This window comes from Phasianus colchicus, chromosome 7 (genome assembly GCF_987193195.1).
Source record: "Phasianus colchicus chromosome 7, bPhaCol1.hap1.1, whole genome shotgun sequence".
NCBI lineage: Eukaryota > Metazoa > Chordata > Aves > Galliformes > Phasianidae > Phasianus > Phasianus colchicus.
The window spans coordinates 26,309,720-26,333,867 of record NC_143442.1 but is presented as its reverse complement, the minus strand read 5'-3'; the positions used below and the strand labels follow the sequence as shown (position 1 = coordinate 26,333,867).

Genomic DNA, 24,148 nt, shown 5'->3' with positions numbered 1-24,148 from the left:
GTGTTAGAACTATGATGATAAGACTTATTTGCTGCCTTAGTACTGTGCTGAAAAGTACAGGCACTTCTCTGGACTTTTAGTGCTTATTATTGCCTGAGTTATGATGAGTTGCATGAGTTATATATTAAGAATGCTGATTCTGCATGGAACAGGTATCAGTGAATATTATGACTATACCAAGCTTTTGCATTTCTTTCTAATCGGAATTGAGATAGAGATCTGTGGTAATGTGACAGGGAGAATGCCAGTGGTCTTTGAGCTCTTTAATTTTTTTAGTTGTCAGTGGGGAATTTTCCACTCTTTTAACTATAGCTGGTTTTGAAATATGCTTTTACATTATCTCTAGTCATTTGGAATATATTGGTATCCAATACTGCAGTTGTCTTAAACTTCTAAATTTTTTCTTCGTCTGAAAATCTCTGATAAGAGCATGTTCATTGCAAGGCTTAAACCAGTATTATTCATTGGGTGGTGTGGAAATACTTCTCTTTTATGTTGTTCAAGGTGGAAATAAACAAATAAATAAACCTCCTGGTTTTGCATTGCCAGCCTAAATGTAGCTACTCCAACCACTCTAAGGTACAAAATGGAATTGTGTATTCAAGCTAACTCCTAGTGAATACGTTGGTAGATACTATAAAGACTGTCCCAAGTTCTCATGGCTAAAGGGATATGGGGTTGTTCTACGTAGTTCTGATCCAAGACTTACAGTCAAAGTTGGGGAAGAATATCGTCCTTTACTTCAGCGATTTCCAGTGATGCCATTTGAACAACTTACCCAAAACTGATACAAATAATTTGTGTTACAAAACTTTAAAAAGAATGAAAGATGCTTTGCTAGAGATATTTTCCTGATTTAGAAATAAGCAATAGACATTCTAAAGAAGTACACGTACCATGCTGTGTGTGGTTTTGCTATGCTTCCTGCCAAAAATAAGGGGAAAATAAAGTAAATCCAGGGTTAGTTCTTGACTTAAAAAGAATAAATGTATATTGAAGAATGAATGTACTGCCCCAGAAATGCTGAAAGGGATCACTAGAATACTGTGGGCTTCTGTGTCACAGCATGCATTCTTGCTCCTAAATTATCTTGCTAATCTTGTCTTAGACTTCACTTTAGAAGTATGTTTGAATTTGAGTGTGCTTTATTTGCCTTCCATCTCCTTTTCTGACTTCCACTTTTGCTGCTGTAAGTCATGGGCAATTGTAGTTGTGCTTTACAGTCTATGCATCCTATACATACAAATCTAGAATATTTGCAGACTTTTTCACGCGGGCTGTAGTAATTCTTGAAAACAGTGTTACTAGGTTTGTTAGTGAGTTTTAGAGTAAAATCCATACCTGTTAGCCAGGCTGAAGTTACTGATTCATTTTACACAGAGCATTGAGGTTACAAGTTGTCTGGACTAGGACTGAACTGTGAGATGTAAAATACCACATTCTTCTCGCTGAGTAAAATGGTGCTTCTTTAGGTTCGTACAGGGTTTGGGAAGACTATACTTTCATCAGAAACTGTGGACATGTTTCCTGTTACTGTCACTGCTCAACTGTAAACAGCTGCTTGGTACATTTTCAATTCAAATCCAGCTAGGTTTTGACGAGTGTCAATTAACTCTGGCCAACAAAGCCCCATTAATTTGCACATCTCACTCACCAGTAGATGGCCTTGGTTACACGGCTGGGAAGTGGCTAATGTTAATGAAAGTAAGCGGGATAAAGGATAAAATGGTAGAGGTGCTTATTCCCATTTGAGTGCTGTTTAAGTCATTTAGATTTAAGAACATTAGTCTTGATGTTCTTACGGGCTTTCATCCTGAGTCAGCCATAGCATCATCTCTCTGTGCAGTGCCAACCTATTTGGAAGTGGCAATTTCATAGCACGAAAGATGAGTTGTAGATGTGAATTCATTCAGGCGCCTCAGTGTCTGACGCAGCAAACCTTAGTTTTGTATTCATGTTTTAAAGTATGTTTATCATGTTGATTTTGATTCTTTTCCTAGTGTTGTCCTGATTAATTTGGAGTCTACATTCAGCTTTTTTCAGTCTACAAGGCATGTTCAAGTGTAACCTTATCTTTACAGGAAAATACTTGGTTATTTTCAAGTCTTAGCAGCGCAAAATTGCTCAGTAGTAAAAATCAATTGTTTGCCCTTCAAAAGTGAGTGAGTTCAGTATTTCCCTTCAGTTGTGTTGTGGTTAAACTTGTTTTCTGTCTGATGTGCTCCAGCAACATTGGCTGCAGGTTGGGGGCCATTTAGATTCTTTGCAGGCTGTGTGCACATCATGTCTCTGGCTTGCACGGGTTGGGATACAAGCACGTGCTAGAGGAATGTTTCTGTTTTTATTCCTCTTTCACGTGTGGATCTGAAGCCTTGGCTTATAAGCGCTGCACCAAGCACAGGAAGAGGTATTTAGCTGTTAGCAAACTGAGCATTGCCTGTATAGCTGTGCATTCATTCTTCTAAGGGAAAAGCAGCTGGCCTAAATGGAGTTGCACGGTGAGTACTGTCCACAATATGTTGTAGGGATATACTTCCTTATCTTTCACCTTTTCCACTGTTGATGTGCTATTCTTTCATTTTTCTCACAATCCTGCTGTATAGGGGTGTTGAATAAGTCACTGTACAGCTGTAGCACTGTTGAAAACACTCCTCAACTATGTCTCTCAAACATAGTTAAATGATGTATGCTTTTTCGTAGTAAGCTATTGAAGTTGGTGGGAAGATTGTTGTGAGCTTTAATGGGAGGAATGGCAGCTTTTTTGCTGCCTTTGGAGTGACTCCCTCAGAAATGCAGGAGAGTTCAAATTAGTTGTGTTGTAGTTTCCCTTGTGTGCCATTTTCTCCCTCTTCTGTCACAGAACAGGACTCTTCATAACGAGTTTTGTTTCACAGTGTTCAGGAACTGAGTGATGTGAGCAGGACAAGCGAAGTACACGTAAGCAAGGTCGGGTCAAAGGGCTGTCAGGCTGTCAGGTCAAGTTTGTCCACATGGACAAATCTAATGTTTTGGTGTTGGAAATCTTCTATCTCTGATCTGCTAACCATTGCACCTGGCAGAGGAGATGGTGTCTCAGCAAGGACATAGCCCTTTGCCTCAAGGATGAGATTTAGTGTGTGTAAGAGGCAAGTGTGGACTTAACGTTTGTCTAGATTATATGTTGCATTTGACAGTAACCTTTTATATAATAAGCTATTCTTGTACTCTGATTTGTGCATGAGGGAACTGTTTGGATTTCCAAAATAGGAACTGAAGTCCAAATGTAAGGTTGCAGAGATTTCACAGTATGTTTGCAAAACTGCCCAGGTAAAGTTACAGTAAATCAGAGCAGCTGGGCTGTCTCTGCCTTATGATAATTAGAAACTAGCAGAATCTTAGAAATCAAGAATGAAAAAGGTTGGGAGGAGGAGAAGGAATACCTTGATAATCCCTCTTTTAATTTTCTGAAACCACTTGGCATGTGCAGTGTCCATAACTTAAGTACCAGCTGTTCAATCTGGAGACCTAAAGCTTCAGTGGTGCAATTTGAGCATGTGAGTATTCTTGTTAAAGCCCATGGGTCTGTTAGCATGGTAGTTTGTGCTCCCTGGTGTTATGCTGGTTTGGAGTCTTCTACCCTCCTTCCTGTAGTACAGCCAGGTCAGTACTTCTGATGTTCTTTGTTGTTTCTTTTTTATTTAATGTATATATAGTCTTATAAATTGAGAATATGAGTAATGATTTGGGATTTTTATTTATTTTTGGGGGAAAGATAGTTGAGGAACTGCAGTATGAAATGAAGAACAAGCTAATGGAAGTGAATTTGTGTAGCCCATAACTCATGTCGTGCAAGGCATTGACCATTGAACAAGTGAAGATTTAATCTCTGCTTGCTTGATCAGGGTGGAAGTTGAGTCATAAGTGGTCATCCTGGATTGACATCTGCTTGAAATCTCATTTCTTTTATGTTCAAAGTACATATATTATGAAGACTCGTAATGAGCTCAGCCAGGTACTTTGTGCTTTTTAATTACTATCAGCGTAACTTCTATCTCCACTTGAGGCCAAAGCCCCTGTGGCAGCACCCTCTGAGCTGAGAGCTTGTTCCCTATGCTTCTGTCATTAGCATTAAGCCAGCTGTTTTCTGAGGTAGCAGGTATTTTCATAGGTAGAACAAAATGTTTTTTAAAAGCCTTTTTCTTATTTTTTGCTCCCACAGCTTCTGCCTTACAAACCCGTAAGAAATCACTAATCCTCTAGGTATAGTGTGCAGTGTCTGTTGGCAAGGGTTAGGATTTCTGTTTTACTTCTGCTGAGAAGTACTTTCAAAAGACATAATTCCTGCTGCTGTCATTCAAGCATGGTGCAATCCAGCATTGAGAGAATTAAGCTGCGTGATTGCACTCTTGCTATCATGTTCCAGCTCTTGGTCTCAGAGGAGGGTAAAACATTTGTGCAAGTACTTGTAAAGGTGGTAAACTCACTGTGGCTTGGATTCCAAACTGTTACATTGCGGATATGCTTAAAACTTAACACTGTAGTGCAGTTTTAGAAGCAAATCAATGGGTGATATTTTAAGTCCAAATTCATGTCGGCCTTCATCTTTGTCTCAACAGAGAGCTCTGCATTAAAACAGTAATTATAATAAAACTTTTGGTATTGTGATTTGTGTTTTAAGGGAGGGTGTTTTTTTGTTATCCTTCACATTGTGGTGCTCCTTTTTTGTTTGCTTGTTTTTTATTCTTTCACCAGGAGTTAGGGATGGAAAAGTTTTTCCACTGCTGATATTATAGACTTCTGAGGAAAAAAAAAGCCAGATTCTTTCTGATAGGTCGTTCTCACATGTTTTGGGTTATAGTTCCAGTTCCTGGATTGTAAAGGAGATTTCTTTTGAAAGCCAGATTGATAAGGTTCATTATCTTTCTCTGCAGTGAAGGCTGTCATTCCTCTTGAAATCATCAGCGTGTCTGTCCCAGTTAGTTTTCTTCCAGTACAGTGTCCTTGGGCACAGCTCGAGACCCTGAGGTCTCCTGAGGCACAGGAGACCCTGAGGTATGAGGGTCTCCTGCGTTTTGCAGCTTCTTGCTTTTATTTCACTGAAGTGTGTGGATTTCAGGCAGGGGTGGCAGGAGGAAACGCAGTCCTTGCGTTGTACCGGAGATTCCCTTAAGTCATCTAATGGCTTCTTCTGGCAAAAACTGAAATTATAATAGCAGGAATAGAGGAAGGGGACCAAAGGTTGTTGGTAATGTGAGATTCAAGTAAAGAGGAAACTCTGACTTTTCAGAACAGAAGCTGTAGCAGCCCCAAGGAGGGAAGTATGTTTCGAATAACTGAGCAAAATAAAATCATGGAGACCCTCTCCAGTGTTCTGGCTGGATACTGTTTTCTGCTGACCTCTGTTAAAAGTCATTTAAATTTTCTCCAAAATTTCAGTGTTGTACTTGTTTGTCTAGCTGGTTTGCTGCACTTTGTTGTTTGTAAGAGAGTGTGGGGGAATTTGAAATCCTTTTCTCATCTCCTTTAAATTCTTGTTTACATTCACAACAGGCTGCCTGTTTTAGTGATCTTCTGTATTTCCCCCTAGTGGACTACGTTTCCTGTTTTCTTTGTGAACAGCATCATATGGAATTGTTTTGCCATTTTCACATTCTCACTAATTGATTTGAAGAACTATTGTGGAGATTTTATCCAGATTATATATGCCTCTCCCAGGTGTGTGTCAGATCTCCATGTTCCTCAGTTAGTCCTGAATGGGACTGGTGTGAAATCCATACACACATTTCCACATGTTTCCATTTTCCTTGCCCACATTTCTCTTTCATTTTTTCTTGAAGTCTTGACATCATATTGCAGTGTGCCTTGACTGAGTGCACAGTAATTGCACGTATGGGTACTGAAGGGAAGTGACTTGGTCATGTCACTTCGGATGTTCTGAAGCTGATAGTCCTGGTTATTGGTGAAGACATCTGGAAATGTTTTCCTGAATTTTTTTCTAAATGCTGCATCCGACATACTTCACAAAGTAAATCACTGTATAACCTTGTAACTTCTGCCATCACAGTTCTAAATGTTGCAGTGCTTCCTGGTTGATATTCACAGGGTTGAAGTCACACATATCCTGTCATTTTAGCATGCGGTATTTTGAGTCATGTTTTATTTGCATACCATTTCTCATTTGGGGATCTCTGGTATGTATCAACCACATGCATTTGCACATCAGTCCAATGATTTGCTGTAGCAGAATCAGTTAATTTCTTATGCTTATTTGCTTGTTCTTTTGTTTTAGCTTTTGTATTCCATCTTTTCCATTTCCAGTGGACATTTGAGTGTCTGGCCCTAAACGCATATCAAAGATTCTCAGTGCCTTACTCCATCCCAGTGTTTTTAATGGTGACTTTTACCAGTGCAAATGAGAATGACGCCAAGAAAGTGAAAGAAGAATAGAAGTATTTTCATTGGGGAGAGATTTGGATTTGTAATTCTTCCTTTTTTTTTTTTTTTTTGTTCTCCAAGGCAAGAGCAGAGTGTGCTGTATGGAGTATCTTCAGACAGTGTGCAAGCTACTGAGTGATTGATATTATACTGAGATGGACTTGCTGGAATTCTTAAACTGCACTGTAGAGCTGTGTGTAGGCATCATTAGGCAGGTTTTTGTTACATGGTTTTTTTGAATGGGATGCCAAAGGAAGTCCTTGTGTCAAAAGGCATGAATTGTTCAGAAGGGCCAGAAAGCATGTGTAAATGCATGACATGGCAAAATAATCATACCCTTTAAAGCTTTGTTTCACTTTACCTATCTTCCTTATGCTTAGCTCTTAGGTATAGTCAAATTCCTAAAGAACAGCTGTATGTTATTGTGATTGTGCACTGCTTCATATTTTCTGTCCGACCACAGTCTGCCTCCAGTATTGGTACTGCCTTGGTACATGCTTTCAAGGCATGTATTTGGCTTTTGGGGGATCTGGTTGTTCTATGTCATCTAATGAAGCCCTAACTAACCTTTTACCTGTGATTTTCACTTAATGTGATTGAGATGATGCATAGTAAAGAATCCCATGGAAGGATTTTTTCAGAGTAACATCCATGATTCCTGGTAAGTAGTTTGATAGGTTGTACTGCAGCAGAGGCAATAACCGTAAATAGATATTTTTTTTCCAATGTTCTTGGCATTCTTAGACACAAAGTTCTCATCTGGTCAGTTGCTCAAATACAGTAGGCTATGGGGAGACTGCATTATGTGCTGAAGGGAAGGTATTTTTTTTATTTTAATGAATGCCAGCGGTACTTCACAGGTGGGATTCAGTCCTAATCGAGCAAACAAACCATAACTATACCTGAATTAGTCCATTCAAGTCAAGCATTCCTGGCTGGACTTCCTTCAATCAAGAGAATTGAAATATATGTGATATAAACAAGATACAGCAAACTCAAATCCTGAATCACATAGCACCTCCTGGGAAAGGAAGCAGGCAGTACAATTTACTTGTAAATTGTTATACCAAGATGTCAGTCATGTTTGAAGACTGATGTTGACACTGCAATGAAGAGACAGTTCTTTGAGCTGTTTGAGGTCTAAATGTGCACTCTCTCTTGAGCATGGCTTTCAGACCAGTGTTTTCTGGTTTTGATGAAGATAAGAGAGGCGATAAAAGAAAGTCGTGTGCCATTGGTTAGCAACATTAAAAAACAGCCATTATGTTTCTGCAGAGCAGAGTCACAGTTCTGTACTGGAACAGATATAATTTCAGATAGTGCTCTTACAGGGTAGAAATGAGTTAACGTGCTGTATTCTGGGAAACATTATTTTATGTGCTGCACACAGTGAAAGTTTGATCATACTGAGTTATGTCTTTTCATGATTTTTCACCTCTCTCTTGTACTTTTAGCATGTATGGCAACACAGGTGAAAACCTTAATTTTCATTTTTAAGAAGTCTCAAAATTTTTCTGTAGGATGTAAGCTACATTTTTTTTTTTTTTATAGCATTGTCACACAATAACTCAAATTCCAGTTTTTGAAAGCAAATTGATAGGAATCAGGTGTGTAAAAGAAGACACTTCAGATTTATCAGTTGCTTATGCCTTTTCAAGAATATTACCCTTGGTTTCTTCTTGTGAAAGAAAAGACAAAGCCATTTGATTTTCTCCACAGGCCTGAGCACATAGGAGTTTTTAGTGACTTACTGTTATTAGGCAGTTGTGCTGCTGCATGGGAACTGAGTCACGGCTTGAACCCCCTGATTGAGCACCTGGGGAAAGAACCTGGTCAGCCCTGGGAGAACAGGTGAAGGCAATTCAGCTGTGTGACTGGAAAAGGTGCAGCCTGGCTGCACCTCTCTTAGACCTCACTGAAGGGCTGACTGCTACTGGGGAAGGATCTCTTTCTGGAGACCCCTCCTTGGTGAAGCTTTCCCCTCTGAACCTGGAATTTTCTGATACAGGTGAGCAATATTCTTCCCTTTCTTTGTAGCACCTTCCTATTGTGCTGGTCCTTCTGTCATTGTACCTCTGTTGTAATGCCTTTCCCAGTACGTTGGTCTGTCCATTGCTACAGGTGCTTAAGTCATCTCACACAGGACATGACTCAAAACCAATTCAGAGTCTTGTAAATGACTGACTTTGATTTTGTTGTGCTTTAGGACAAGCTTTAGCAAAGAGCTGGAGCACTGTACAATGCAAGCTGTCCTACCAGATATGCAATAGAAGTACCGTGGATTGCATGCTTTAGCTTGTTATGTTTTGCAGATACGTTTTTTTTTCTTTAGAACTGTGACCAGAAGGCCTGTCACACTGCAGGTTTTATGACTCCAGATTTAGATTCCTTTTGTACATCTGAGTCTGTTCCCCAGTTTGCTGTGTTATAAGAACTGCTTGGAATGTTCTTGAGTCTTACTGTATGTGTTGCTTTGTCTCAGAACAGAAGCAATGACTTATCTCTCATCACTGGATGCAGCTCAAAGCTCTGCTTGCTGTGAAACCAGATCTGTTCTATCCTCGCATGGCTTTGGAACAGTAAATGGTTCTAAGGTGTTACATGTGGAGCAGCCTGGCTGCTCAGAACAGTTGTGTGTTGTGGTTTCTTGAGAGCAGCTGTACTCTGAGCCAGCCCTCTCCATGAATCAAATTGCCCAATGTTCATGATTCAAATACTGTGCTGACCTATATACCAGACTAAAGCTTCCTTTTCTAATGTTGACTTAGGACTTAAGTGTCAGTGGCCTGTTTTTCTACACTATAGTTATTTTTCCTGTGTAACAGTCCTCTGGGATGTGCAAAAGGCCAAATTCAGACTTCTTGGCAGTCAAGAATGGGGAAGAAGAAAAGGTCACTGCAGGACATTGATATAAAGCAGCAGACTTTGAAATAGTGTAACACATAGCGTTTTCACATAGGTTCAGAGATTTATGCTCTGTACTACTTGCTAAAATAGGAGAAATGCAGCCCTGGTATCTCTTGTAAGCTCTTCTCTTTGTTAGTTTACCTCAAAGCTTCATCTTATACACTATAACCCAACCTTCTTGTTAATTGTTCCTGAAACATTAGAAAAGGAAAGAAGAAGATACTTCCAGCTTCATGTAGGTCTCTGGATAACAAAAGAGCTCTGTTCCTCTTTTACAGAAAATAGCCAGTGGTGACAAAAACTCTCTGTGCTCATCCTCGTGATTAGAGCACTGCTGCAGGATGTGATGCTTCTCAGGACCCGCATGTGGCAGTAGTTAGCACAGTGCTGATCACTGCCCCACACCAGAAACAAGCTAAAGAAAAAAGTAACGTGTACTCATCTTTTTTTTCCCTGACTACCTATTCCCTCTGCTGTTTCTTTTTTGTTTAAAAGAGCATGTCTTAAAATTGATTCAACAAAGAGTATGGATGGCTCAAAAATCTTTGGGTCCTTTCCTTACATACCAGCCTGGCCCCGTAGTTGTTGGCTTTGGGAAATGCAAGAAATTATCTCATGCAGTCAAAAATTGTGGAAGTGGCTTAATAGTAGTGGCGGGGGGGGGGGAGGGGAAACGCTCTGCAAACTATTTTGTGTTATTCTTACTTGGAGTATGTACTTTCATTGAAGGCATCTTTTTGAAGTTTTTCTGTATGTTTGGGGGTTAGGACTCTGTGTTATCCAGTGCCACTGAGACTAATTAATCCATATGCTTCTAGGAAATGAGGGGGTTTGGGACCTGTGTGAGGCATAACAATTGGTAACAGGATTCAATAACATCGCTGAAACTCGTTTGCTGATGGTGATAATATACATGCCTGAGCTAGCTAACTCTTCCTGTAGAAGGAAGGACTTCCATCTGCATTAGCAGTTAAGATCCATTTTTCCATCAGGGCAATGTAGTTTACTTTAAAGAATAGGTAGCAGCCTTGCCAAAACTGCTTCATAAAACAAAACCTTTTAAATGCAGTTGTGCCTGCTGCTGACACCTGAGGCTTATGCTTTTCTACCTTATAGTACTTTTAAAATACTATAAGGAATCAAACCTTTGGGCTTTCTTGTTTCCTCCTCCCAATACAGGAAAATTTGAATACACTGGGAACACTGACAGTCTCAGTATTCCACTTAAATATGTGTGGGTTTTTTTAATAAATTTATGTATGACTATTCACAAAACTCCTCACAAGGTACTAAAATTATATCCTCCAAAAGATATGCATAAGCATGCATAGCATCCTCTTGTGAGGAAACAAGATCAGGATGGATGCCTTTGTGTTTAAAGTGTTCAGTTTGTATTTTCCTGTGTAGAACATTATGTATAATTTTTGTATCTATTGTATTTCAGGCTATAATCCCACCTTCTTAAGTAAGCATTCATATATGAAGGTCCATGCAAGGTCGTTTTAGTTACAAATCAACTTTCAGTTGGTAAATCCATTTCTTGATTCTTCAGAAGCCATCTGATTGTCACTTATCTTTATTCATTTAAAAAACAAAGTGCACGCACAACAATAAAACCTTTTTTTTTCTAGAAGACAGTCACAGATTTTTCCGAGTGCTAGTTTTAGAGTTGTCTGTTTCATATATTTAGGGTAAGGATGTTGTTGATTTGAAGATAATCAGTTGTGGTGCTGGGTTTTGAGGTGCAATGTTTCCAGCTGTGCAAGACCCCAGCTGTCTTCCAACAGGACACAGCTGGGCCATGAGCTTGTCTGGTTTGTAACAAAGGGGCTCGAGATAAATGTGGTGTGTGACTGCTCCCTATTTGTGCTCATATTTCATGTGGTGGGGAAGCAGGGAAAGGAAAAGAGCAATGGTGTTCCAAACTGTTTTTGTGGATTAGGGAACGTTTCCTGGGAAAGAGAAGAGGGATAGGATGTAATGAGCATAGCTCTCTGAGAAGGGAGCTGCTTTGGAGTTCTGCAGGGAACAATGCAGCACCAGTTGGGCCAGGCATGTTCTACATGGTTCTCCCAAATGAAAAAGGAAGAATCTTGAAGGACAGTTTTGGAACATTTTTATTGTTTCTGTATGGAAAGCATATGTTTTTCCTTAGCATAGCAGTTACATTTTGTGAATCTGCAGGCACTAGCTTGAATGGGCTGTTTAGAAAGAATATGAAATGCTCCCTGGTGGTAACATTTATCCAGTCTCTGCTTTCTTCCAGAGAAAAGAATCGACTTCTTTGTAAACATAATTCCTGGAGATGGAAGTATCAGGGTAAAGGGGTTAGTGGGTGGGCTCTTTGATATTCCCCAAGTCTGCAAAATACCATTGTTCCACACGCTAAAAAGAATTTCAGGCACATTCTTGCTCAGGAGATAACATGAAAGTTTTACTGAGAAGCAAGCAGGAGTTTCCATAAGTGTATGGGAAATATCACAATGCAAAAATACTTATTTACAAAATAAAGCATGGACCTTGCAGTGAGACACTGAGATGTTTGTCCTTTGTAATGTCATGACCATGATGTAAAGCTCAAGTCTATTCTACCAAAGTTCCTGCCTTTACTGGGAGTTTTGATGCTCCCCGTGCAAGCTATTGCTATGAATGCAGTACAGTCACCCATAACATAAAAGACTGAGGAACGTGATTGTCTGTATTGATAAATGCAAACAATGATGCTAATATTATGAACTGTCCAGTGCTAAATTGTTAGGGTTTGTTCATTTGTTTGCTTACTGGCATTAGGAATTCATAGATATTAAATTCTTAGTAAAACATTTATTTGTATCAGACAGAAGGCACCACTAATTCTTCCTTTGTCCTGAAGTTTCAGAAATATTGACCTTGGGATAGATAGATATGCACGTGTGTTTTTCATTATTTTGCAATAAAGTTCAAGTGGATTTAATTTATCTTAGAGATAACTTTGGCCCATTGTATTTACAGAATTAGCCTGTAGTTCATTCATGGTTGATGTTTGGAAAAAACATGCAAAGACTGAAGAAGTTAAATTTAAAAAATTTGTAACTTATATAATTTGCTGTTTTGGTGACCACCGTCTTTTTTTTTTCACAGTGAAGAATCATCTAATGAAACACTGATGTTTGATCATGATGTCAGAAGCCCTGCGAGGTGAGTAAAGCAAATAGATGACTTACAAGTCAGCAAATACTACAAAAAAGCTATCAGCATATGTGTCTATAAAGGAAAAATGTCAATCAGATAATATCTTAGTTATTTTTCTGTATGTGTATTTTTGTTTCTCTGTACATGAAATCAAAGCACCTGGTTTATGATTAAAGGAAGGTAGATTGGTTCATTGTTTCCTTCCCAATCCAGCCACTTAGAACTCCTTCAGGTTGCTTCCTTTACTGAAGCTGTAGATGTGCAGAAATCAGGAGTGCTGTTGTCTGGTTTGTGGAGTGGTCAATCATATATGACAGATAGTTGTTAGTGGTCTTGTTATTGTGAGAACTTAATTTTGTATGTGAACAGTGTTGGTAATGTATTTGTTGAAAACATTTACTTTAGAGATAACTCATAAACAAAAGAAAAAAATCATCTGCATGCTTTTTGTTTGTTTCAAGCAATTTGTCATAGCTATAGATGTTTACAAATGAATGCTCCTTTTCTTATAAAATTTGATAAGGATAATCTTAGTTTGATCCCAGAAATTTTTGTAATCGCTAAAATTGGTAAGATTTATTTCACCTTTCTGTGTGACAAATATTAGAAACAGTTTCATGAATTTAGTGCAATTGTTTAGAAAAGGAAATTAAATAGAAATGTTTCAACATCTTAGAAATCTCAGGTAAAATTTAAGTTGGCAGATAGCTCTCAGAAGGCTGAAATGTTGCAAGGTCATTCTGTCTTCACTGCTTGTTACTTGCTGAAAGAATAATTCCTGGAATCCTAGGTGATGTTTGGAAATGTGAACTTCTTATCTGAAAGGCAGTGCTTCAGTATGGTGCCTTTAAGGTTATCTTTTAGATTAGGACTTGATGAAAAGTGAGGAAAACATGAAGACTCATCTTAATAAAAAGGTTTCATGCTCCTTCTTTTCCCTATAATTGATCAAATCCTTTTCAGAATGTTTCTAGCTAATTGCTATTTCCTTGTAATAATGTATGGTAAGTTTTAAAAACTCCTACACTCAGGAGGGGAGTAGTCAGAAATGATGACAGTTTTGTTATTTATACTTCTATGTGGATGAAATTTATCTAGTGCGCTCTATTATCCATATACCTAAAAACAAATATTTTTTAGCATTCCTCTTTAGAATTGCTCGTTATGCTCCAGTACTGGAGCACTCTCCAAGCCTCACATGTGTTGGAAATAAAATGTACTCCCACCAGTCTTTGAATGTTAGTAAGGGCTAGAGTGGGCTCATATGTTTCCACAGCAAGCTCAAGAGTGAGATCCAGAGGCTCTGAGAAAGCTCAACACGTTGCCAGCAAGTTTGGAACACATGGCACCTCCTTAAAATCCCTTCTCAGAGAAGAAGGATACTTAAAATAGACTCCTCTGTAACACCATGTGTAAGCTATTATCAGTCAAAACTTTTCCAAACTCATTGTTCAACGTTCTATAAAGAGAACCTCCTCAAGCAGCAGAGAGCCCCTACCTCATGAAATGCAGAAGAAATGTGCTTAAAGCACGAAATAATCTTCCAATTTAAGACCCAAACAAGGATTTAGAGGTGCAAGCAAGCTTCTTACGGATATGTTATGTATTCTATATCTCTATTAATGTCTCTTTAAAAATATAATGCAATGTTATTCTGATCTTTAAATGATGTTATCTGAGAGCTCAATGTGTTGCTTTTGTAAAGGGGCAAATAGCTTAACTTTTCATAAGAAGTTGATTTAGAATTGCTATACTGGTTTTCATTACTTCAGTATTGTTTGGTTGAACTGTTAGGTTTGTTAGATCAGTTCTGTAAATGCTGCAGTAGCTTTACAATGCCACACAACTTGTCAGGCTATATTTTCTATTACTTCTCAGCAAAGTATGCTGTTAAGCTTCATCTGATTTTTGAAAGTCATCTATGCATATCAGCTAGCTCAATTGTTTCAGTTCTTGATGGTGACTGAGATTGTTGTGTATCTAGTGATTGCCCAGGAAATATGTCTGGGCCATGAAGAGCAGCAGAGAGGACTGAGGGACTTTGTATGAAATAAAGACTTAAAAAGCTGCTGTCTGAATTCTGCCATGTTTAAGACGCATCATCGTGCCGTGTGCAAAAAGCTGAATCGGCTGCAGCTGGGAACAGCATCTTAAAAATAAAATTCTGAAGCTTTCAAGTTCACATAAATGATTAATTTAACCATCACTGCGTAATAGTGAACTGAGAACTGAACAAAATTCCACACTGCTGACAGAATTTGATCAGTTGCAAATGAAGTAAACTCAGTGTTGTGAAGAATTGTGGTTTAAAGCCTCCACCATGTAAGTGAATAACATTTCAGTACTTTTGGAAATGGTGAATAACCAAAATAACAAATTTGGTCAGTGGAGAAAATCCACTTCCACGAAGTTGAAATGGGGAAATTAATTGAGGAAGTTATATGACTTTGGACAGCAGCCCAGTTGAAAAATTGGATCCACTTCACAAATGAGAATGTTGCTTTTTTCCACAGAGCTTGAACATTTGCAAAGAACAACAGTGATGGCTTGGGAGTACCTGTTTTCTATCGAATCCTGCTTGTCTTCTGAAAATTCCAGGGCATGTTTTATTGTATTGCAGTTTTTACTGAGTCCCTGCAGGTTTTCAGTAAATTAGTATATATCCCTGTTGGGAGGTTTTCCCTTCCAATCTGTTATAAGTAGTTAAAACAGAAGTTAGTAATGCAGGCTCAAGCCTGATGGTGGAGCATGTTATGGAGGTGCACTAGAACAGTGATGCTACTCTGAATTCAGTTCTGACCCTTTTGGTTTAAGGGCTCTGTGTTTGCTTTGTCTTTACAGCTGATTTTTTACTCCTAACAAGGAGACCAATTACAGTTCTCAAGATCCTCTTTCAATTTGCCTTGCTGAATTGTCAAAATACCTATACATATGAAACATACATACATGATTCTTGAATGTGTTTATTAGTGCTCACTAACATATAAAACCTTTGGTTGCTTAGCTCCATGAGCATCTTCAGGCTTGATTGATTTATCCCTGTATTCGGTCATGTGGCCAAGTGCCCAGAAGTTTGTCATTTGAGAGAATGAGTAGTTATTTGCAGGACATCAAGGGAAACATTAATTCATATTGCATGTCCTTGCTCATATATGCAACTTTTAACCTGTTTTGTTGCTGTTTATGTTGCTCTTTTTTCTTCCAGACACTTTGTGCCCAGCAGCATTTCAGCAAACTGCACTCAGTTAGATTTTTGCCTCCAAGAAGTGAGAGAAATGTTGAAAGTAGGTTCCAACTCACTGTGACATTCACTTTATAGTAATACATGGCTATTAAAGAGATGAGAGAGCAGGCAGAACAAAAATGATACCTTTGCTTTTTCCAGTCCCATAAAAGCTTGAAGGCAGCGCATCCCTTTTATCATGGTTGTCCTGCAACATTCAGGCCAAGCCTGAAGGCTGTAATTGCTGAAGATTTTGTGGCAAGAAGTTGCAGCTGTTTTTGTTCACATAATCTTCGAGCTAGTCAGGGCTTTCTTTCATCCTTACTTCTTTTGCTCTAAATTAGAACAGGTCTGAGCTTGGTTGGAATGTACAGTTGCTACCTAGCTGTGGGCTGCATATCTTATGGTTATGGTTGACTTTTCTCTTCTGGGTCTGAGTGGAGACTCTTTGAACTGAAGAGTGTAGGTTCTGTAAAGTCAGATCTAAAGATATGCTTATAACTTTTGAGTAAATAGCAACTGTCCAGAGATCACTTGTCTTTGCAAGAGGTGTCATCTCTGAAGAGTGAGCTTACAGTTCTCATTGATGTGAAAGTTAGGAACATCAATATAACTTGTAGCCTGACAGATTAATGTTTTGCTTCCAAGTATACATATTTTTCTATTTCAAAGGAGACAGTTGCTGTATTTTTATATGCACTGAATACTCTGCTCTTTAGAAATAATATAAAGAGGCTGACAATAGCCAAGTGCATAATGTAGACTGCTTGTCCAAACACAACACATTCCTCATAAATTACACCACATCCTTTTAGTCCCTTTCTAGAGCTTATATGAATGTACAAAAGCAGATTAGAGGCTACCAGTACCCTAAGGTTACTCCAAAAGACTTCAAACTGTAATTCTACTGCGAGGACTCTACACTGGAGTTGGCCGCAGTGTGTGAATGTAAATCTGGGAGTGGATGTTTTTCTTGCTCCTTAGGGGATATCTAAAGTAAGGAGAGATACTTACCTTCAAAGCAAAACATATTTCCATAGACAAGCAATAATGTCTGAACAGTACATATAGCAACAGTAAGCATGTGGCAGGGATACTTTTGAGATAAAGAGAGCAAAATATAATTTCTGCCTAAGTCCTTAGGAGTATGTTTTAGGCTTCTTCTATTCCTACCCCTGCATAATTTCAGTCTAAAGAATTCTATGATTGTTTCCTTCATAAATAGACCTACTCATTTGTGAATGCTTTCTCTTCATTCATCTGACGTAGTTCTCAGATTGTCACAGAGCTGTGTGTGTTTATCACTGTGACATTTGAAAGTATGTAAATGGCTTGCAGATGCTGTGCTGGTGTGTAATCAAACTTGGCCATGCCAGTTTAACATACAGATCACAAAACCACATTGGCTCTGAACAGGACTGGGTATAATAAGATATCTAGGTTTTCCTGCGATGTGAACACTTTTATGTCTTTATTAATTAGAAACAGGTTCCTGTTTCTTTCCGAGTTCATGTGATATCAATCAGACTCAAGAATGAGGCACATACACTATCTTAATGATTTTACAGTTATACTGCCAGAGGATTGAGCTGGGGAAAATGTGTATGTATATACATATGTACATAGTATGTATGTGTGAAAGTTGAGCATAACCAATAAAGTTTCCTGGAGTATTTAATGTGATTAATGCATTTTAATATATATTTAATGTGGCATATCACTGACCTTAAACTTGATATTTTCTTTTTCTTACATCTTGAATATCTTCCAACTGGAACAGATCTTGTAGCTGATTTATGAATTGGCAAGAGCTCTGTGGTCCTCTGAAACAAAAATATGAGAATAACATTATTAATTATATAAATTTACACACAGAAAATCCTTTGAGTTGGCTGTTCATTAGGAGTAGATATCAGTAATTTTTATCCTAAAGCACTACTTCATAACATATTTGAGCATAAAGTAACTACAATAGCTTGGCCAATTCCAGAGTTGTTAACTGAGGGCAAACGGGAAATAATGTCACTGTTGCTCGTTTACTGACAGATCAACTGGCATGAATAAATGAGAACATGTTTTGACTACTGCAGTCCAATTATTCAAGAAGTTCTTGTTTGAAAGCTGTTCACCTGTGCCATCAACAAATTATTTGCAAAATTTTCTTTGATTATAAATCACCATCATCTTTAACTTTCTGTGCACTGGTATCGCGTGAGTTGTAGACTTGCAGGTAGTATAGCTAGGAACGAGGGTGGAGGAGGCTGGTGGTTATGAAGAAAGTCATCTTGCTTGAAAGGTTGTGTTTACAAGTTGCTGAGGTAATGGGGTAATGAACAAGCAGAGATCTCCTCTCCTTAGCAGCCCCACTGCTTGAGGCTGTAATGTTACTGCAGAGCAGTGGGAGGTTCGGAGAAGGATTGATGAAAACTTCCTAAGCTGAAGCTGCTAAGCTGCTTTTGAAGAAGTAAAAAATGATGTTTGAATTGGTTCTTTCCTTTGACACTGTATATGATCTTGGATGAAATCTGTTCAATTTTATGTTCCTCCTTTGGAAGGATTGGCTTTTCTGCTTTTCATCCAATGCTTTGTGTGTGTGTTAGCTCCAAACAGCAGAGCATTTAAACATTAAAAATAGCTTTATTGATACAGTACTGCTAACCATATGTTGGTGCAGCACCTAGAAGATGAAAACCAGAGTGACATTTAGGACATTTAAACATTACAGTAATGCAAATAATGATGGTACAGCCTAGCATAAAACAGGGAGCATGTGTATTATGTCTGTGAATTGTTTGAGATAATTATCTGCATAGCAGACCAGGAAGAATTTCAATTAGCTCCAACACGTAAGTTAAAAAAAAAAAACAAAAAACTATTAATTTAGGAGATGAAAGTGCAGGCCAGATGTTCATTGTAATTCCTGGTTGAAGCAAAAGGGTCAATGTTTCTACTATCAACGTTAGGGTAATTATGTTTAGATAGCTTTTAAAACATTTTTTAATAGTAAGATAATATTCTTCAAAAACTCGTATATTCAGGTTAAAACATAATTAGTCATGTCAGTTCAAGAAGTCAAACTAGATGGAAATCATTTGAAAAGAAATATTGTGTTGTATAGATGCTGAGACACTTCAATATAACTGCTGTAGAATTTTTAATTAATTTCCCCTTGCCTTATTTAAGAGCTAGCTTCCAAAGGGAGGCTGTCTCCTGGATGAAGGCTGCTTCCTGAGAAGGAGTGTGATGGAGAACCTCATCAACAGCTAAGTGAGTCAACTTTTTTTCCTATGTATGGTTATTGGTATTCCCAATGATACTTTGCCTGTTATTGCAAGAACTTACTAGAAGCAGTTTTGCTGCTTCCTAGGATAAGCGTGTGGAACCTCAAATAGTATATGTCCTTTTTTCCACCTGTACTGTTTTTTCAAAATTTAAATACTTTTGTTTTTTAGTATCTGTCATTGACCAATGGAAAATGAACCTAAATTTTCTGAATGTAAACCAAGTACTGTTTTACTGCTTCCTTGGCATTTACAGCAAGAGTGGCATAATTGCAACAGGGCTGGAAGACCAGCAAAAGTAGCATTAAATGCTTTGTCTTTTTGTGCTTGTTGATCTGCTGCAGTTCGTTTGTGATTCCTGCTTCTTGAGCCTGATCCTCTCCTGTGCTGGACTGTTGTTCAGGACAGGTGTTTTTCTAATGCTGATATGTGCTTTGTCAGTAGACAAGTTCTACAGAGTGTAGTAATGCAGCATTGATAAATTGCTTGCTCGTGAGCTAACGGTATGCTTTGATAGTGTTAGGTACTCACAAGGTATTTTTCCTATTTTGAGCTCTCCCTCACTGAAGAGAGAGCTGTCATATGTGGGCTTCAGTCTTGGTTTGACTGCTTGCCATAAGGCTTTCAAGGGGATGATTTACCTTTCTCTCCTTGTTTTATTTCTTTTAGTTCGGTCAGACTGAAAGTTTCACTTAGCATTTGTGTCCTTTATTGAAGTAGCAAATGGGTTAACAGTACATGGTACTGTGGTGCCATTGCTGCTTTGGGTCTGATTTGTTTGTTCAGAAGCATGAGCATCTTTGGGCAGACTAACCAAAAGATACCCATCCACCTAAGTTTGTGAACTCTTCTTTCTAGACAGCTTACAGTTTGGATTCTGTGAAGTTCCTCCTATGACTTGGCCCCGGAAGTGCTTCTCTCCTCTGATGCTATGCACCACTTGGGTGAGGTGATGTAAATGCTTTTCAATGCGGGGTAATCTTTTGTGTTATTTGGAGTTAATTTTAGTATCAGCAGCAGAAATCCCTGTAGTCTAAATCAGATGAGAATTGAAAATGTTAAAAAAAAAAAAATCTGTCTTCTCCCCTCCTCCCCCTTTCTTTTTTTTTCCCTCACAACAAAGAACACTGTTGCTTTTTTTTTTTTTTTTTTTTTTCAAATATCAGTTGAGTCAGATTTGTCAAGTACAAACAGCTACCCACTGGGAACTACCTACTAAGGGAACAGCTACTTACCTGTGCTCTGTCCTCTCTTCACCTGTGTCAGAGCATTCTATTTTTCTGCAAATCATCTGCTTCATTAGCCTTTCTTAAAAGAATTTAATTAGAAGAGGAGTGTGCAATATGTGGCTGTTCTGGATTCATCAGATCTTTGGAAGAGGAGAAGTAACAGATGTTTGATTCAAAAGTGTCCAATGGAAACACATCACAGCTCTGGTATCTTGGTGAGAAAAAGTGTTTTTGTTTTCTCTAGTGACCTGCATTACTGTTTGTCCAATTCCATCTCATTAACTGCTGAACACAGATTCTGCAAAGGCAATGTAATTTCTGGACCTTTGCATTTAGTATCCTCCTGACACCCATTCCTCCCTGGAAATTCTCCACTAAGACTTCATAGGCAGAGGTTGTGATTGACATTTAACTTACAAAGGAAAGTGGAGATCTATGGATACTATGAGAAAGCATAATATTTACACTTTTAAACATCGTTTAGAGGCTTTACTCTGACACTGAAAGAGTGACAGTAAAGTGTGCATCAGGTCTGTATACTCTAGTTTGAAACCCGAAAGCTTTTCCTCAATGTTTTTATTATAACACTGAAGTGTTATATAAATTATAGAGAATAAATGTAGAACAACGATCTTCCACTTGTGCTCCAAAGGAAAGATGAGTTGTTCCACCGCAACACCCACTCTCACCACTCAGTCAGACAGAAGCCAGCAGGGCTCTGACACATTTTCAGCCAGCCCTAGCATGTGTATCTCTAAGCTGAAGGTTACAAGGCACTTTCAGCACTGAAAATGCAGTGTCAAGTGAAAATCAGACCCAGATCTTTGTAAAATGCTGTTTTCTTCTTGCTTGTGGAGCTTTATTATTTCTCTAAAACACACATCCCTCTGTTCAAATTACATGCCTTTGTATGGTCTCGGATCATGCATTTATGGAACATGATTCTTGTTATACTGATAATGACATCAACTGTCATCATGCTGGCAGCAAACTCCTCTCTTAGTGACATGCACGTGTCTCATGGCAAGCCAATGCCAAAATGTTTCATTACTGCAGGCAGCAAAGAAAAAACTGCCTTGTTTTTATTAAGTAAATGAATTTCCATAAGGGTGAAAAGGGCAAAGTTAATGAAAACTGAGTTAAAACAAGAATTCAAGAGGGAGGGAAATTGGTACCAATCGTGCTTAAGTAACTCCTACTCACCTCAGTGTTTGTAGTTACCTCTTAGCTTCTTAAGCAAACAGTTCTGTTTGCTGCTTTGCTGTTCAGGCATGCAGTCAGGAAGCATTTAGTCCCATGTGTCATGTGTGCTGTGATATAGTAATAGGATTTGTGTACTGCTGATAAACAAATATGGGAATAGTATACCATCGAAAAAGCCTTGAATTTCTTTCTTCCTGTGGGACAAAATGAGCAACTGAAGTAACAAATGTGATTTCTATATATTTTTATTTCATGATTTATGCAAACTTAACTTTTCTCCAGTGGCAAACTTTATAAGAGAGGCCTTCCAGCTATGTTCTCTGATGTCTAAAGATCCTTTCTCTTAGCCAGATGCTGAAGATGGTCAGTGTCCTCCACCTAACTGCCTCTTCTGTCTTAATTATTTCTGAATTGTTAATTCCTCTGTCAACTGGATTTGAAATTTGCTAGCAAATTTGTAAACTGCACAGGATGTGACCTTATGTGTCCAAAAACATTGTGACCATCACAGTCTCATTCCCTAGGCAACCGGCTGATTTACCAAGAGCAGAGAAATCTGAGTTATTTGGAGGTGCCTTGTAGTCCAGTGGGCAAAACTTCGTCACAATGTTTGGCAAATTAATGCTATCACATACCAATTCAATGACTGAGTCAAGTCAATCTCTTTTTTCTTTTTCTTTTTTTTCGTTTGAGAACTGGGTTGTGTGATAGTGTGCCTGATGTGGAAACAGAGATTTATCCAATAGCAGAGTCATGAGAAAACAGGTCTTCAGGTGACCTTCGGAGTCTGCCAGGCTGTTCCTCCCACCTCACTGTGGGTGGATATATGCTCATATCATTGTTTTTGTAGCTGCTTGCCTTGTTCTCGAATAATGCAGTTATCTCCCTGGCCAAGGTATTTTCAGAACTTCTGTACAGTTGCTAGAAAATCTTGCTACTAATTTGCAGACCTGTGAAAGTTGCAAGCATTTCTGTCAGTTATATCCAAGTGAGTCTGTTGCTTTTTCATCATAGAGGAAGATATAAAGTATTAACTTACAAACTGTATTTAATCTACTAATATACACCATCCTAGAAAGGCATATATATATTCCTCCTCTGTTATGAGGCCTGTGAAATAATCATTCAGCTTATGCTCTACACTCCTGGTTCTATTCCTCTGGCGGGGCATGGATAGGCTCTTCTGCCTGCTTATTCATCAAGCTGAATCCCTCATCTGTTTTTCACTGTGTACTCATTCCCTTCTTTCTTTCAGCAGTGCCAGTACTTTCATTCATGGAGCTCTGTCGCTGTAACAAAATGAGAAGGCTAATGATTAAGATATGACTGTACACCTTTTTTTAAAGGTACCTGCAGTGAGCATGAACAATCCTTTGCTAAAAATCCACTAACTTGTGAAAATGGCACAATAAATATCTCCCTCATTTTTCTCCTAGTTGAGATTATTCTGCTTTCTCCAGAAAAATGCCTGTTATAACCTCAGGCAAGAAAGCTGAAAGCAGCAAAATCTGTTATAAACATCTACTACAAACTCTTCACAAATGTCTTAACCTTCTGGGCAACTCCTTCTGCTTGAGATACATATTCACAGTGGTGCCAGCTCTCTCTGAATTTCCAGACCTTTCATTGCACGTGGGCAGAAACGTGAGAGACATTTCCCTGCTAACCCTGACAGACTGTCCTGCCATTGGGAGGCATTGCTTTCAGTGATAAGCTTTCCCCAGAGTGCTTCCCTAGAGCTGAGCTCAGGCTGCTCACTGGAGTCAGGGAGTTGTCTGCTGCCGCATCTGTGCGTGCCCATTAACTAACTGATCTGCAGAAATCCCTGCAGCTGAAGATATTCTGAAATTTGCTGCCTACATCACGCTCTGGGAGTATATCCGGATGTTATTGAATAACCTTTTCCATATCTTTTCATTTATGGAGGTCATCAGTGTTCATATGCTTGAGGCACGTAGCAGCTGCTGCTTCTGTGATTTTCTGCATCCCTGCACTGTTCAGCTGGCCACCCCTGTGCATGCAGAAGCCTCCGCTGCTGGAAACTAGTTGGTGAAGAAAGGACTTTTTACCAACACTGCTGGTAGTCCTGTGTTGTGTTATCAGTTAAAGTAAATTGTTTTTTGCTATCTAATTTATAGCTTAAGTGGTATCTGGGAAAGCTCTTTTTATAGCACTAGACAGATGCTTCTGGAAAACTATAAAATTCCTGCCTTGCTGTAGTGTGAAACTTCTTGTTCTAGACAAAAGCATGAATTTGCATAGTGGAGCAAGAGCTGAACACCTAGGTCCTGTTGCAAATTCTGCAAGGGACTTATACACTGTTTTGCTTCCCCAGTGTTCTGTTTCCTTTTATCTTTTGTCTGTTAAGATTGCCATCATTTTGAGGAACACAGGCCCATGCTATGTGTTAGCTGGTTTGACCCTCTGCCATAATGGAGTTAAATAATACCTTTTCAGCATCTTTATAAGTAAGCGCAAGTCTGCTAGTGCTTACTGACAGTCCTTCAGTGATGTATTTATACTGGTCTCAGAAAATCAAAGTTAACTTCATCAGTTAAGATACTAGCCAGAAGAATCATTGCTACTTTGTCAGTTCATCATTCTTACCTACATCACTGCAAAAGAAGCAAAGCATTTCTCCACTTCTGCATCCCTTAGAGTATGTAGGCAGATGTCTTGGAATAATAGTTTTGATTACTTGGAAGTGGAGGCCAGCTCAC

The 24,148-nt window shown here is 38.7% G+C and overlaps 1 long non-coding RNA gene across 1 annotated transcript; it reads left to right on the top strand.

Moving 5' to 3' along the window:
- Positions 1 to 8,349: 8,349 nt before the first annotated feature.
- LOC149917285 (uncharacterized) lies at positions 8,350 to 20,032 on the top strand. The gene is made up of 5 exons (XR_016468361.1): positions 8,350 to 8,422; positions 9,600 to 9,748; positions 12,442 to 12,498; positions 18,899 to 18,982; positions 19,855 to 20,032. It is a non-coding gene; the product is annotated as an uncharacterized LOC149917285 (long non-coding RNA).
- The last annotated feature ends 4,116 nt before the right edge of the window (positions 20,033 to 24,148 follow it).